At 39.6% G+C, this 17,958-nt stretch overlaps 1 protein-coding gene across 1 annotated transcript in view; it reads right to left on the bottom strand.

Annotated features, from left to right (window-relative positions):
- PTPRD (protein tyrosine phosphatase receptor type D) overlaps window positions 1–17,958 on the bottom strand; it is a 1,348,716-nt gene that overhangs the window by 1,054,886 nt on the left and 275,872 nt on the right. Inside the window, exon 3 of the mRNA XM_075138097.1 lies at window positions 3,016–3,084. The gene's annotated coding sequence lies outside the window, so the exon portion shown is untranslated. The remainder of the gene's footprint in view (window positions 1–3,015; window positions 3,085–17,958) is intronic.

Here is a 17,958-nt window from a genome sequence, read left to right as displayed (position 1 = left end):
CACTGCCGGCTCATGTTCAGCCAGCTGTCAACCAGGCACCCCCAGGTCCTTTTCCTCTGGGCAGCTTTCCAGCCACTCTTGCCCAAGCCTGTAGCGTTGCATGGGGTTGTTGTAGCCGAAGTGCAGGACCCGGCACTTGGCCTTGTTGAATCTCATACAGTTGGCCTCAGCCCATTGATCCAGCCTGTCCAGGTCCCTCTGCAGAGCCTTCCTACCTTCCAGCAGATCAACACTGCCGCCCAACTTGGTGTTGTCTGCAAACTTCCTGAGGGTGCACTCAATCCCCTCATCCAGATCGTTGATAAAGATCTTGAACAGGACTGGCCCCAAAACTGAGCCCTGGGGAACACCGCTCATGACCGGCCGTCAACTGGATTTAACTCCGTTCACCACAACTCTCTGGGTTCGGCCATCCAACCAGTTTTTTACCCAGCGAAGAGTGTACCTGTCTAAGCCGTGAGCCACCAGCTTCTCTAGGAGAATGCCATGGGAGACAGTGTCAAAGGCTTTAGAAGTCCAGGTAGACCACATCCACTGCCTTTCCCTCATCCACTAGGCGAGTCACCTGATCATAGAAGGAGATCGGGTTGGTCAAGCAAGACCTGCCTTCCATGTACCTGTGCTGGCTGGGCCTGATCCCTTGGTTGTCCTGGACAGGGCTTGTGAGCGTCCTCAAGACGAACCGCTCCATAATCTTCCCCGGCACTCTATTCAACTTTGAATAGGCTTTCTTTATTATTATGAAATTTTGCTAAATTAATTTCTGTAAGATATAAAGTTTGCACAATTTGGATTAATTTTTTTCCATAACATCTGAAGTAGAAAATGTATGGAAGTTGAAAATTGTATATCATTCTATATCTGACATAGATCCAGAATTATAAATTTGTTATAAATCTTAACTCAAACTTCAGTATAAATTGGGCCTTTTTTTTTTTTGTTTTTCATTTTTTATTTCCCATTGGCTTTTCATTGCTATTGATTCCTTCAAGGAAGTTTTATAAGGTGATAGGATTTCAGCCTAGGAAATTATACAAAAATACCTTTATTCAAGATTTGCAATCTTAACAAACTGGCAGCAATCTAACTGCAGTGAATCTTTACTTTTCTTTAACTGTGAAATATGAACATTAATATTAACTTAATATTTAACTAAAGAAGACACTACTAAAAAAAAGGCAGAAATAAATTAGATTTATATTTATTAGATTTTACTTTAGGAATGTGAATTTGTTCTGAGAATATGTTTATTAATTTGGGTAAAATACATTACTGCATGGAAACTATTTGTACTTTACAGTAAGAATAACCAAGTCAAGGGGATCATTTTATTACTTCCAATAAAAGTAATTTATATTTTAGCTAACTAAATGAAATAAAAGATGACAAAATGACATGATTTAGATCACACTTTAATCTGTTACTGATTTGTAAAGGCAAGGAAAAAAAAATCTTTCAAAAGGAAACTTTATATCGAAATGGAATTTTGTTGTTAGCATTCACTTACATAAATAGACATTGCTTGTGTGAAATAATTTCTGCTTTTAGACCAAGATGTAGTAGGTGACACTATACTTCAATGATATCACAAAAAAAGTCACTCAGAATACTGATCAGAACAAATAGCTGCCTGGTTTAAAAAATAACAGACTCTGGATTGGGTCATCTCTATGTCAGAAAAATTAAAGAAGTCAGAAATAATTTAGCCTGTTTACTTTATAAATTCTCCGTTTATTGACAAGAATAGAACAAAGCAAAGAATAAGAATCTATGTTACGTCAGTGGTCCTAAGTCTGCGGTTGATGTACAACATATAATGATCATTTCTATGTCCATAGAAAATGAAATAGCATACAGCTTTACTCTTCTTAGTATCGAGTACTTTGAAAGGTTTTCTTGTATTTATTAAATTCTGGAACATTTTTTTTCATAAAACAAGGATGTATAATTGGAGTTGTAAAACTATTCTTCTAGTTTTATTAATGGATGGATAGAAATATGGAAAAATACCACAAAATAGTATCTAGCTTAACAAAAGCCATATGATTTCTCATTGAAAACTGAAGATCTGTATTTCTTAGCACTCAAGCTCCAGCAGTAACGTAAACTTTCAGTTTATAACAAAAAAAAGAAAAAAAAAAAAGAATAAACATGGTTTATAAAAGAATAAACGTGGTTTATCAAGGCTGACTGGCCAAGTAGCTGGAGGTCAGAAATACTGAGAGCCACCACTCATAATTTTCTGAACTTGACTTACAGTCATTGGACCCTCCATTATTCAGAACTGTTCTAACACCTAGAAATATGTGACCATCACTCCTGTTGTCTCTGCTTATGGTCTAAAAGTAAAAATTAAAAATAAAATTTTTTCAGATACAAATTCCTAGCTAAGGACTGTTATATAAGAATTACCAGAGTGTTGCTAAGATCAACAGAACTCATGATGTAATTTATTAGAGCTTCATACAAGTTGCTTATCCAGGGAATATTGACAGGACACGGTGACGTCTTAAATCTATCAGCCCTCCCTGTAGTCAGTAAAAGAAAAGCCTTTACAGATTTCTCATACTGGGGTGGGAGGGGGGAAGGAAAATTCTGGAAGAAGACTGACAAATAATTGAAAAATAGATCACTGAAATTTGAAAATCTGACAATATCAAACATTGCTGAGTGACTCATGCTCTACCAAACTAACTACAGCAATCACCCAGATTTCCAGATGTATAGGAACCTAGGATTTCTGGAAAATAGGCACTAACCATGCATGAATCAAGTGTTCTGTTCATATGATATAAAGTTGATGTGTAAATACAGAACAAATCTGATGCCTCTGTGATCTAGACTTCCTACATCTGAAATAAATCATAGACTTACAATTTTGGGACTTTGCCAAGACAGCCAGAAGACTTTTCTCAAGCTTTGTCACATAGACACAACACTGAAGGATTTTGTTTTAGCAGTTAAATCTGAAATGACAATTTAGCTGATGAAAGCAATAGATCTACACCAACTTACCACCTCACCGCAATGTCCTCACAGCAGAGTGAGTGGAGGATTAAAAGTGTAAGACTCTTCAAGGTTTCCCTGAAAGAGAAAATAAAACATGTTTTGTTTACATTTCTAGAGTAACACCAATAAATTCTGAAGGGTTCAAGAACCAGAAAAAGTTAGTACACTGATGATAAATAACTTCTGCAAACAGCTATCATTGAAAGGCAGCAAAACAAAGTGGAATTTCTAGAGTAACTGATGTAAAACAGTCTAGATCATAAATAGTCATATATCAAATGATCTGAATCAGATATTTTCTGACTAAAGTGTTCAGGAAACAACAACTGTGTTTTCAACCACATTGTCTTAATTATAAACACTTTCTTGCTATGTCACTGTGCTAGACCAACTCTTTTTCAATGTACTATTTCTAGTGCAAAAATGTAGTTTTGTAACTGAACTTGTGCTATTAGCTCATTAAGTACACCAGAGGTATTTCCATACCTGCAGTACTTGCACAGGCAGTATGTTAATCAGTAAATTACCTGAACAGTTTGTGAAAACAGAACTATGGCCTTGCCAATAGTAAAGCTATCTGTTCACATATCAGAAACCAGTGTCAACTTCTACCATATGGATGTCCATTCTAACTCACTTATTTAACTCTTTCCACTAGAAGTCAGGCTTACAGAGGTTCTATACACTACCCAAGCCAAAACTGATGAGTGTCAAGTACACACTGAATGCAGGAATCATCTTTACAGCATATATTTGAAAGTCACTGTAAGAAGACACAATTAAAAAGCACCTTTCCTTTCAGCTGTGCATATCTTCATACTTTGCTTTTGGATGGGTTTAATTATCCCCTAGCTCCACACCGGTCTTATTTCATTTTATTTGTCGCTTGGGAAGAAAAGATAATTGCTTTTGTGACAATAGCATTTCTATCATGCAAAGATATTCCTTTCTAAACCGACTTTTTCTTTTGTTTCTTTTTCATGTTATTCGCACCTTCTTCCCTTTCTGTTTTTGTGAATGCATTGGCCTGTTGACCCTTCAGGCAAACAGCCTATTTTGGCTGCCAAATACCTTTATTTCATCACATGAGAATAGTCTAGACAAATGATGATCTATCTTTTATTCCATAATAAAGGGTTGCTTGTGGGGGAAAAAATCAAACCAAAAAACCCCAAGCCCCCACTGTTTTCTCATTATTGTATTAAGCTTTTTGGTGAGGCTGAGGTTGGTATTTTTTTGCTGCATTAATTTGTTTATTGCTTCACCTGTGCCATTATCATAGACCTCTTCTCTATCACATGATGGTTTTGCCCTTTCTCCCTTCTTGTTTTCTAGCTCTAACTTGCCTGCTTGTCTTTTCAAGTATCCACCTTTCTTTTCTTGAATTTTATGTACCTTAATACTTTTCATGTTCCCACCTTCTCACTGTCGTCCATAAATACGCAATTGTTCTGTTTTTTCATTCTTCTCTCTTTTAGTGAATAACAGCTGGCTTAGCCTGACCAGACATACTCTACTTTCCTTCTCATCCTTCTTGTACTATCCTCTATGGGCCTTGATAACATCTTCACTTTCAGTACGTCCTTTTCCCTTTTTTTGTCTCTGGAATACACGTTCCACTTAAATCATGAACAAAACAACAAAAGCAGAAGATTTTGGCCTTTATGCTGCTAGTCTGCAGGTCTTGTAGACTTTATCCTGCCAGACTCCTCTCTTTGTTCTAAAAAAAACCCTCCCAATGATATAACTGAAACATATATTGTGACAGTAAGAACGAGGTAATACTGCAGATGCACAAAGACTGTCAGGTTTTTAGTCTTTTGATCTCCTCTTACATACAGTAGATATTCAACTTTCTAAATGTGTCCACATAGTGTTCACAAAGAAGTTAATTACTCACTATTGAAAAATTAACCTTAAACTAACACAAGCAATAATAAAAAAGAAAGATTTTCTGTTACCCAATACAGTAAGTATAACTGCCACTGCCAAGTATTTTGTACTGTCAGTAGAAGCACTTTCTGTCATTCTATTGAATATGATTGTTCTCTGCAATGCTTTTCATATTCAAGGATCATATCCTGCAAGCTCAAGAGCATTCTATCCCAACAAGCAGGAAGTCACACAAAAATGCCAAGGGGCCTACATGGCTGAACAAGGCACTCTTGGCAAAACTCAAACATAAAAACGGAGTATATGAAAAGTGGAAACAGGGACAGGTAACCTGGGAGGAATACAGAGAAAGTGTCTAAGCATGGAGAAGTGCAGGTAGGAAAATCAAAGCCCAGGAATAGAACCTGGTAAGTCATGTCAAAGGCAACAAGGACAGACTCTGTAAGTGTATCAACAGGTAAAGAAGAACTAGGGAAAATGTGGACCCACTGCTGAATGTGACAGGGGCCCTGGTGAAACAGGACATGGAAAAGGCCGAGATACTGAATGCCTTCTTTGCCTTCATCTTAACTAATAAGACCTCCCTTCAGAAATCCCAGAAACCAGGGGAAAAGTCTGGTGCTACAGGCTCATCAGGCCTTACCTCCATTCCTGGGAAGGTGATGGAGCAGCTAATCCTGGAAACCATTTCCAGGCAATTGACCAACAAGTAAATCACCAGGAGCAGTCAGTGTGAATTCACCAAGGGGGTCATCCTTGACCAGCCTGAAAACCTTCTATGGTAAAATGACAGGCTTGGTAGATGAGGGGAGAGCTGTGGATATTGCCTACCTAGACTTCCACATGGCTTTTGACACTGTCCAGAGTAACACCCTCACAGAGACGATGACAAAGTATTGGCTGGATGAGCAGGCAGTGAAGTTGATTGAAAATGGGGTAAGCGGCTGAGTTCAGAGCATTTTGATCAGCAATACAAAGTCTACTTGGAGGCCAGTATCTAGCTGTGTACTCTGGGGGTCAATACTGGCTCATTTTACATTCAGTGCCTCCATTAATGATCTAGAAGATGGGGCAGAGTGTAGTCTCAGCAATTTTGCAGATGACACAGAACTGGGAGGAGCGGCTGATACACCAGAGGTTTGTGCTGCCATCCAAAGGGACTTCGACAGGCTGGAGAAATGGGCTGACAGCAACCTCATGAAGTTTACCAAGCAGAAGTGGAAAGCAGGTTTGCACTGGGGGTCCTCATAGACACCAAGCTGAACATAAGCCAGCAATGTGCATTTGCCACAAAGAAAGTCATCTTCCTGGGCTGCAATAGAAGGAATGTTACCAGCAGGTCAAGGGAGGTGATCCTTCCCTTCTATTCAGCACTGGTGAGGCCACACCTGGACTACTATGTCCACTTCTGGCTCCCCAGTACCAGAAAGATATGGACGTACGGGAGAGAAACAATCAAGTGCCAGGAAGATACTGAAGGGACTGGAGCATCTCTCCTACAAGGAAAGACTGAGAGAGCTGGGATGGTTCAGCCTGGAGAAATGAAGTCTCAAAGGGAAACTCATCAATGTATATAAATTCGTGAAGGGACGATGCAAAGAAGATGGAGTCAGGCTCTTTTCTTTGGTGTCCTCTTTGTTCTTTGGAGGCAATGTGAGCAAGGAAACACAGAAGGGTCTGTCTGAACACCTGGAAACAGTTTTTTACTGTGAAGGTGACTGAACGCTGGAGCAGTCTGCCCAGAAATGGCTGTGGAATCTCCATCTTTGGAAATATGAAAAAGCCATCTGGACATGGTCCTGGGCAACGTGCTCTAAGTAGCTCTGCTTGAACAGGGAGGTTGGTCCAGATCGAACCTCAACCATTCTGTGATTTTGTGGTATTTTATTCATGGCACTTAAAGTTTGTGTTTTTTCTACCCACTAAGGCAGACTATGATTGATAATCACCTTCCACCTTTTTCTATATCTCATTGGTGACATCCAGAAGCCACAATACTCCTAATGATTCAGGAATAAATAAAAGGCAAGTAAATAGCAATAAATGGCAAATAATGATCAAGAATGTTTCGCCCTAAAAGCTCTTCCCCTAAATTTTAGGGGAAACTATTTTTGTCATAATACAATAGCAATTTCAGAGAAAAATGTTTTTTGAAATGCACGACACATGCAACACAAAGAAAGTTGTTGAAAATAGGCAGGTAGAGAACCTTTTTTTCTCTAAAAATCATACCTATGTTAAGATTTACTGACATTAAAAGAAATAATGACATTGGAGCAAAGCATATTGTTTTCTCAGATTCTTTTTTTATGAGAGAAGGCAAAGCTAAGAAATACTGAAAAAAAAGGCTATTACTTGAAATAGGAAGTAGTTCAATAAAATGCCAACAAAGTGTAAATGGCATGGCTTTAAAACGGTCTTTTTCTCTTGGATTTAAATTTAAGTATGATCATGGATTTAGGCATTTATGACCTCCAAGTACCCAAGCATGTAGAGACATAAAAATCTCATCACCAAGATTCCTGAATATTCATGGAAGGTACAATACGGCCTTGATCCAAACCCAACTGAAATCAACAGGAATCTTCCAATGGTCTGGTTAGGCTTTGGCCTGGCCTTCCAAACTAACAACTTAATGAAGCTTGTGAATGAAGACCCAGACTACCACTATAGACTAAGAACTCTCAATTGTATCTGAGCTAATCACAAATTAATGAAACAAAAATTATTTTTGCTAATTTCAGGATTCTAAAATCTGATTTCTCTCCTTTCCCATCAGCAAAATAAATTGTGAGGTATTTTGGTCAAACTAAATCTGGATTTTTCAGTGGAAAATCTCACCCAAATCTACTACAAAACAGAAAGTAAATGAGATTACACAGAAATTCTACATGTTGCAAATTTAGAATTACTAGAATACTGTAAAGGAATATGGGCTGGAAAGCTTCTGACCATGTACAACCTCTTCTGCAAAGTGAGCTTTACATAAGAATAAAAATGCCTCTTTTCTATTGTTTACAGTCTAAGGAAGTGAAAGTGGCAAGGTAGAAATACGCAGCTACCTAAAAGTCACTTTTCCAGCTAGTGGTCAAAGTTAACATTTGCTAGCAAATATGAATTTCTTACTCTCATGTATCCTCAGATCAAATCAAACAAATCCAAATTAATGTATTTTCTATTTTCTTCTTTAAGCTTTGTGATTTTACATGTGTATATGGAATTACGATAAGGTAATAATTACAAAATAACTATTTATTATAAATAGAGCGTTACATGTTTGATCCCATAACTAGGTCTCTGGAACATGCATCAAACTTCAGGTGATGAGCACTAAGGCTAACAAAGAAGTTATAATTTGAGGTCTTCTGTAAGAAATCTGCTGTATTTCTATGGTTAATCATGTTATACATATGGGGTTTTTTAAGTATTTTTCAACAGGTTGCATTTTGATCCTGACAGATTAGCTATTCTGAATTCCTTCCCTTTTCCATGTCTGGGAACAAATAGAGGAGGAAGTCATCCTGAACTGACAAACATTTATCCCACCTAACTTCCCATTTACGTTACATGCTTTCTATGTAGAAGCAAGTACAAGACAGTTTGAAAACAAACCCCAAATTATTGATTAATTATTAATAATTATTAATTATACCTCTCGATCATCTACCAAATGTCTTGGGAGTCTGGGGAAGGCCAATCTGCAAAAAGGATGTGAGGGAAGACCCAGGAAACTACATACCTATTAGTCTAATCGCAGTTCAGGGCAAAATTATGGAGAAGAACATACTGAGTAGTACTGAAAAAGAATTACTTAAAGAATAATGCAATCATCAGGCACAGTCAACATGGGTTCATTAAGGGAAAGTCCTGTTTAACTAATTTGATATCCTTCTCTGGTAAGGTCACCTGCCTGGTGGATGAAGGGAAGGCGGTGGATGTTTTTCTAGATCCAGTCTTTCTGGATCTTAGTAAGGCTTTAGTAAGGCTTTAGTAAGGCTTTTGATATTGTCTCTCACAATATCCTTTTGGACAAATTGTGCTGGGTGAAGAATTGGCTGAATGGCAGGGCTCAAAGATCTGGCCAGTGACCAGTCACCAGCAGTGTTCCTCAGGGCTCAATTCTAGGGCCAGTTTTGTTCAATATATTTATCAACGATCTGGATGCAGGAGTTGAATGCATCATTAGCAAGTTTGCTGGTGATACCAAACTGGGAGGTGTTGCTGACTCTCTCAAGGGACCTTGCAGAGGCATCTAGATAGATTGGAGCATTAGGCAATCATTAATGGCATGAAATTTAACACCACCAAATGCTGGATTCTGCACCTGGGTCAGAGTAATGCCAGGCACAAGTCTAAATTGGGAAAGGAGTGGCTGGAGAGCAGCCCTGCAGAAAGGGATCTGGGGGTGCTGGTTGACAGCAGGCTCAATATGAGCCAGCAGTGTGCCCTGGCAGCCAAGAGGGCAAACCGCATCCTGGGGTGCATCAAACAAAGTATAACCAGCTGGTCAAAAGTGGGGACTATCCTTTTGTATTCAGCATTGGCCTCACCTTGAATACTGTGTGCAGCTCTGGGCCCCACAATTTGAGGAGGATGTAAAGGTCCCCAAACGTGTCCGGAGGAGGTCAACAAAGCTGATGAAAGGGCTGGAAGGCATGTCCTATGAGGAATGGCTAAGGATTTTGGGCTTGTCTAGTTTGGAGAAAAGGAGACTGAGGGGCGACCTCATTGCTTTCTACAGCTTCCTGAGGAGGGGAGGTGGAGAGAGAGGTGCTGATCTCTTCTCCTTGGGATTCTGTGATAGGATGCATGGGAATGGTTCAAAGCTGCACCAGAGGAGGTTTAGACAGGACATTAGGAAACACTTCTTCACTGAGACGTGGTCAAACCCTGGAACAGGTTTCCTAGAGAGGTGGTTGATGCCCCAAGCCTGCCAGTGTTTAAGAGGCATTTGGACAATGTCATTAACAACATGCTTTAACTTTTGGTCAACTCTGAAGTAGTCAGGCAGTTGGATTAGGTCCCTTCCCACTGGAATTATTCTATTATACAGGAGTAACACCAGGCTCTCTGTGTTGTCCATTTTCCTCATAAGCCTGAATTATCATCTGTGTTTGAGTAAATCTGAAGAGCAACAGCTCTTTTTCCCTGTGCAGCCAAGTGCTGGGCCTTCCATCAGCCTCTGGCACCCCATCCAGTTCTATAGGGGCTCTGTCACAGCAGGCAAAACACGGGCAGTGACCATGTCACTGGGCGTTTGGTGACACAGCCGGTCTAGGGAGGTTATAAAAAGGGCTGTGCGGTGAGCCAGCCCAGACTGGAGGCGAGCTCTTGGGTGAGTAAAGGCTGACGTGAGAGGACAGGCAAAGGCGCAGGGAAGGGGACAGCAGGGCCACAGGCAAGGAGGCAGGAGCTGCCTGCGGTGCAACAGATAGTGGCTGCTTCTTTTCTGCTTTTAGGGCCAGGGCCCCCGAAGAGGACACAATGAAACCATGGCACACTCCTGTCCTCAGCCACTCAGCCGGAGAGATTTGCAGCTTTCTACAAGGACATTGACATAAAGACAAGGACTCAAAATAACATCAGACTGGTGCTATTTTCAAGCTATCAGCTCCTGGTACCAACCCCAGCAATGCAGCAGCCATGTCACAGTCAGCAGCAGGCTGGAGGCAGCCCATGCCATCATGGGGTTGTTGACATGGCGAGCCCAGGACCGGTGTCTCCTGGCTGCCAGGGAGACCTGTGACTGACTGCCTTCGCCTGAGGCTGGGAGAGCCCTGGGCAGGGGTTGCCTATGGTGACCAAGGGTGGCTGCTCCTGTTGTTTGTTGATACTGTCTTGTTTTTCACAGCCTCAGGCCCAGACAAGGACACGACTAGAACATGGTGCACTCCCATCCCCTCCTTCCTCAGACACTCAGCCAGAGATTTCTGCAGCCTTCTACAAACCCATTGACTTGAGGACAAGTACATACAGGCCCAGTCTGCACCACACCACAGTCTCACAGGCAGCTGGAAGCTACCCACAGCCACAGAAAAGGGGAGCTCCATGACACCCGTCTTCTGTGTCTGAAACTTACCTTGAAATAAAATTTCTGATTTATGAATCCATTGGCTGGTTCTTCTGGTTTGTGTGGGTTTTTTTGGGAAACATTCTGGGCCTTTCCTTATGTAACAAGAGCCATGATTTATTAAAGCTGGCAGGATGCATATATCCCAGCGCCCATTTGCCTCACTTCCACACTGGCATCTGAGATCCTCCTTCCTCCCAATCTTAAAACTAACTTGCTTAATTCATTGATTCTTCAATCTGATATCAGCAGATAAACAGAGACAGTTTCATCTTCATGAACTTTGCAATCTTTTATAGGCATTCAACTATTACTCAAGAGATAACATAATTACTTCAGAATGTGATCCAATCATCTGAACGTCAAACTGCAAGCAGGATAAAAATATAATAACATAAAATTGAATAACTGTAAATTCGTTCTGAATTATCACTTAAAATGTACGTCCTTTATTTCCTGTTCTTAAGAAAATAGTATTGTGTGTAAGTATTGATGAATATTGATTAATATTGATTATTATTTTTTTTCTTACAAGTTGGATACTTTTTTTCAGTTAACTATAATTTGAAAAAAAGAATTGATTAAGATTACAATTCTAAGACACATGCTTACTTACGCTAACTTTCTCTAAAAGTAAGAAAAACTAAAACTCTAGTGTGTCTATATGTTAGATGAATACAATTACTCCTTCCCTGGAATTACAAAATGGTTACGTTTATGCAAAACATTTGAGCTTGATAACATGCACCTATTCATATAGAACTTCCTGATAAAAAAATTTATCCACTTTTATTTTGCATGGGAGTAACAGGTATCTGCCCTCCTTCTCCTTATGTTGTAACCAAGTGAAATGCTATGAATAGGCGTTTGGCAGTTCATTTCCAAAATTCAGTATTTTTTTTTAAATAAGTCAAATGATTTTTTTTTTCCTGAACAAATCATTAATTTTTGTTTTATATTTTAAAAGATACCTTTACATAAAATTTAAGTTTAAAATTGAAAATTTCAATTTTGCTTTCAATATGATAAAGTAATTTTCTATATGAAGACACAATTTTTTGTCAACACTATATTGTCGTGAATCACTCTAACAGCTCTCACTAACAGATTTCTCACTAATTCTGATTTTAAAAATTTACAGTCATTAGAAATCACAGTGTTACAAATAAGAAGCCAAGTTCTTTGAAATATCAGAAGAATGAAGTTCTGAACCTTCTCTAGGATAGGAAGAGTGGGGTTAAAAGAAGCTACTTTTCAAATAGCTTTCCCTCCTGCCGCCCCTACTAGAGGTTCTAAAGGTAAAGAGATAGATTCAGCAACAAAGACTTTCAGTGTATTCGTTGCAGTGTGATTACATTTAGGAATATGAAACATCCTGAGGTACGAAAAAAAATTATTACATATTCCAAAGCTGACTCCAGCCTTATTCTATGGTAGTAAATTTAGCTCACAATTTCATAGTGGTGCCAAGTGTCTTATAAGTCTATATGGAACCATATAGAAAGATACCCCTCTGATCTTAGGTGAAAGTACAGTGCAGTGCAATCCAAACACAAACAAAACAAAAACCAACCCTGTAAGCCTGTCTTAAAAGCTACAGATATTGCATTTTTGAAACTTTCCTATCTCCTACTTTCTTGTTACAAGGTTTTAAGAAACAACCAAAATATTTCAGATTCTTTATTACTATTGGAGACCGAAAAAATAAACTGGGAAGATCTCAACTTAATCTCTGAAAGATGCCAAATATTTCTGAAGTGCTAATTCTCTGTGCCACTGCCTCTCACCTACTGAGGAAGAACCCATTATTCTGAACAGGTATCTGAGTTTGCAGAATTTTTTTTTCTTATTAAAAGTAAAGAAATGTAAAGTAATATAAACTGCAAGGGAAGCGTATCAGTGTGTTTGGAGCATTTATTTAATATGATCTTGCAATGCCTTCAAATGTGGTGAAACAAGGTTTTATACGACAATGGGCTGAGTCAATCATTTTGAAGTCAGGAACATTTCAATACCAGCTATATTTTCCATAGTCACACTAGAAGCAGAATGAGTAGAAATGTGCAAATAATAAGGGATATATGTTGTTCTCCTCGTGCTGGAGGCTGAATGACACCATTTTAAATGACTACCTTGAACACACATTTCGTCACATTTTAACATGGCTGTGTGTATGGCAGAGATTTCTTAGGCTGACGCTACACACCGGTTAACATTTCCTTTAGATATCTAAAAGCATCAATTAACATTTTTTACTTAAGTTGCTTAATTAATCATCATATCATAGGAATGCTGATTATGCAATATGAACTCATAAAATATGTCCTGAAAAACTGGTGCACGACCCATTGCCCCTTTTTATAAACACATGCAAATATAAGATTCTTTGTGAATTAATCCACTCTTTTATCAGTACCCTTTGTTAATCTAAACTATGTATTTTAGCTGTTTGTATTGAGTTTGCTTGCTCCAACTACATAGGCTTTCATCACTTGAAAATTATTAACCTGTCCAGTTCACCACTACTGAAAGACTTTCTTCATGTGCAGTATAATTTCCCTTTCTGTTAATATTGCTATTTTTCTTCAAGTATTCTTAAAAAAAAGCAGTTCTTCCAACTAAAGGAAGTAAAATTAATACCTAAAATATATTCTAAATATTCTGTTTATTAAGCATAAGTACAGCCCACTTTAAATAGATTAATTTATTGTCATTTTCTTGAAGAGTAATAAACACATTATGTGTACATTTAAAAGAAAGAGGGAAAGAAAAAAGAGAGATAAGAAGAATTATAGGGCTGAGTCCTAAAAAAAGAAATCGGAAGAAAAAAAATAAAGATGAACCATTGCAAAGTTGTGGCAGTGGGATAGAAGTTTGGTAAGACTAACTTTTTCCTATATTTGGGGGGGGGGGTGCCTTTCACCCCACTCCCCCCGCATTGTTTTTTCTACCTACCTTTCCTTGCCTCTTTTCTATTCTTACTCAATTTCTTTTAATAATTAGGGCTCATTTAATTCTCATCTCGGTATCATTAAAGATATCAGTATATCAGCATAGCTATGAGTCTAAATCACAGATGATAAAACCTCAAAAATCGCCAAGATCAGCAGCACAGCTGAATATCATAGGATAGCTCTGGAAAATGCTCTATTTGGTTTCCTAAACTTGCAGACACAGGAAAATCTCCATTACTTAACAAGTGGCCATTTTTTATTTAAAAGAAAAAAAAAAAAAGAAAACAAACAAACAAAAAGAAAATCCTTCCCAGGAAGAGAATGGTGGATTACAGTGCTATGAATATCAAGAGGATGATATTGCAACACACCCCCAAAGGATCAATAAGCTGATCCCTGCTTCAGAAGAAAATTACTTATAAAATGCCTGTGATTTTTTTTACAAAAATACTCTCTCCCTCCAAAAACTCCTTGTGTCTCCAGAACATTTCTTTCCTGCCTTTAAGTATAAAATATATGAAAGTGAGTGTCACAGCCACCAAACCTTGTTTCTAACTCAGTGTCACACAATGTTACAAGCTCTGGAGAGAAAAGACATGGACCGTGCCGAGTGGCTGCCAGCGGATTTTGGAGACAGGCTGTTCTTTTAGACCATGGCCAGGCCTCCCTCGGGTTTGTCACTGGTAAATGGGATGACAGTCTTCTGTTATGTCACTGATATGCCATGTAAATAAATTCATTGAAGAATACTGTGAAAGCATGTGAATCTATGTAAATGAAAGTTACTCATTTCAATTTGACCTCATTAGGGCCAATTCTCTTGTGGTTGTCCTTTAGTCATCTTTATAAATTCAGTCTTGTATTGAAATGATGGAAATGGACATTTATTGTATTTCATGCCTTAGGTATGCAAAACTAACAGTTACCAGAGAAAAGAGAGTGTGTCCTCCTGTCATGTTATTCTGCCCTCTCCACTGTCACCCTCCTGACATACAGCCAATGAGTCTAGAGAGCTCAGCACTGATACTTAAAAAACAAGGGTCTCATTTTCTTCAGGTTTACATCTTTGATGACAGTCTGATGAATGTCACACCAGCATAGGGAAAGGGGCAGAGGCACATGATTTGAGACTTTTCTTTCGATGGTAACTAGCCTATAGATTTTTTTTTCCACAATGCCAAAAAGCATTCTCGGGTATTTGGAAGTTACGGTCAGGGACAAACAAGAGAGCTCTTTAACAATTGTACAACCTACCAGGGCAAATGAGATTGTAGCCAAGCCAAATTTTTTCCAAGGGAATCTCTTTAAACAATGTGGTTGTGCGCATGGATATGGCACAGGATAGCAGATGAGGTCCTGGATGGACTTGGGACTCATGAACAAGAAACCACTTGTGTGCTTTAGAAAAGACAGGGTGCTCTACACCCAAAACAAATAGTGAGAAAAGAAGGAATCAAATAACGCTGGCTTATAGTCAATGCAGTACAAACTGTCATGCTGAGATATCCTAGATCTGAGTAACTTCATTCAGATGCTGGAAAATGTTTAATTGCATCAACATGACACTGTCTATAACATTAGCTATCTTCAGTTTTAGACTATAAAAAGTATGTAGAAAACCTCTAAAAATGGAAGCACTGAAAAAATGAGAATATTGATTTCCTTATAAGCAGGGTAAGGGAACTAGGAGTTGGATTTTCTCCAGACTGGAGGTACTTAGCCTGAATTAGAATAAGTGTCAGAGAGAAGGCTCAACACTTCAAAAAAAAAATGTTAAAAGGTAAGAAAGACTGTATAAAACTGGTATATACCTAAAATTCTCCCTTTATAGTGATTTTTTTCCCCCATAGAACTGGAAAATGTGATTTTTATTTAGAAAATTTATTTGACAAAAAGATTGTACTCTCAAAAGTTGCTTGCTTATTAAGAGCGAATTTTCCTTGCTGATAAAATGCTCACAATCAACAATATCTGATAATCATTCTCAAGAAGTGCAAGTACATGGAGAGTGTTTACTGGCATCTTTAGAAAGATGATGAACTTCAAAGTAAGACGCAACATAAAGAGTGTGAAAAATATGTATTGCTCAAATGAAGTTTATAGTGAAATATTCCTTATCTAACCATTTGATTTTATTCAAGGAAAAACACCAGGAGATGTGTGTTTGGCTCCAAAAAGTAACATCCGAGAGGAGGAAAAATATCCATCCCTCAAATTAAGAAATGTAAGTGTGAATAATTATATCAAAATAAGTAATTTTAACACACAGCAAATCCGAGGCCTAACTTAGCTTAATCTGTTTCCTTAAAGAAGAAGAACGCAAAGTTCTACAAAAACGCTAGATCAGCTAGGGATAAAGAATTTTGGTCTAAAGTGGCCAGAGAGTATTTCACATTTCTAGACATGGTGGGAAAGGAGATCATAATGTAGATGTGCAAGAAGGATACTGAAATAGGTCGACTTAGGGTTTTGTATCTAACGTGCCTTACGAGAATAAAAGATATGTTGCTTTTAAATATGTTTCTCTAATACTTTCCTGATCCCACATTCACAGTCAACCCAGCCATTCAAGGTCACCTGTGTATTAGTCCAGAAAGCTGGCAGCAGATGATGAAGCTAAGAGTTGTATTTGCATTTTGAGATGTGGGGACAGCCTATTAAGACCTCTAACTTGCCTAATCTAATTTTCACTAACAGACTGAAACACAGTCTCTCTGTTAGGGTATGGCACAAGCAGGCGACTTCCAGGAATGACTTTACAGCCAAGTAAATCAGTGTTTCTCCTCCTGTAAAGTCATTCTTGGTAGTATTGCTATTTAGAGGTAGCACGACAAAGAATACTATCAAGAAACATGGCATTGCCCCACTGGGAATATAGTAGCACAGGAAGCAAAATAGAGGGGTTTCAGGCTGCTGTTTGGTAGAGATTTAAGCTCTAGTAAACAGGCCCCTGTGGAAGGATAAAGTGAAAATGTGTTTAACCCTTTTTCACCTATCAGAATAGCACTGGAGTTGTTTTACCTTGCATTTGACCAAGTTTGCCAATTTCTATTCCAATGCTGTTGCAAACCCAAGCTGTAAAAAGAGCTCCTAAATCGTAGGCAAAAAAATTAGTCAGGTAGATAGTACTGCACTCTTCTGTTAATATAAGTGATAGTAACATTAATATAAATGTTAGTATTTGTTCTTCATGAGACAGAAGTTCCTGGCAGACTTATCACAGGCTGAGGTGAAAGCAGCTGCCAGGATGTCAAGGCCAGCCAGGTGCAGGCCCCTCCCTCTGCCCGGGGCCACTGAGGTCCAGCCAGGGCCCTCCCCACCTCCTACTTCCCGTGACAGGCCCTGGCCACATCCGTCCTGCCTATCCCCTTGCTGCACAGCTGCGAACGGGCCTGCCCTCCCCTCTTGGCTCTTCTCTCCCCTCCCTGCCCCGGGGGGCTGCACCCCACGGGGAGGACTCTGCCCAACCTGGTGTGTCCAGAGCTCCCAGCTTGTCCACCCAGGGGTGGCTCCACTCCTGCAGCATCTTCCTGCGCCCCAAACTGCCGGTGGAGGCCGGACCCTAAGGCCATGATGGACAGGCTCCACCGCTGTGCTGGAGGCTGCCCCGCAGGCCCGCCAGCTGGGTGCCATGGGGCCAGGATTCAGGGCAGTGCTAGAGGCCACAGTCAGACACCATGGGGCCTTCCCCCACAGCTGTGCCAATGTTTTCGCCTGTGGCTCCCCTGAAGCCAGGTGCAGTGGGACCTGGCCAGGGGCCTGGGGCTCTGCCCAGAGCGACAGCTGAGCTGAAGGTCATCAATCTCATCTTTCCACTGGTCCTTGCCACTGGGAATGTCTGGGCTGACCCTTTTGCCTCTACCCCTGTCACTTCTGAGGCCTTCTCTTGCCCCTGTGCTTCACCTTAGCTCCATACCCATGCCCTGGCTCTGTGACTTTGTCACAGCCCCCTGCTCATGCCCAGGCCCCAGTCCCCGCTCCAAAACAGAACAAATTGAATTTAAAAGTGTGGTTCATTCTTTGTTGACATGG

Source organism: Calonectris borealis, chromosome Z, assembly GCF_964195595.1.
Source record: "Calonectris borealis chromosome Z, bCalBor7.hap1.2, whole genome shotgun sequence".
NCBI classification, from domain to species: domain Eukaryota; kingdom Metazoa; phylum Chordata; class Aves; order Procellariiformes; family Procellariidae; genus Calonectris; species Calonectris borealis.
This window is presented reverse-complemented; position numbering and strand designations above follow the sequence as displayed.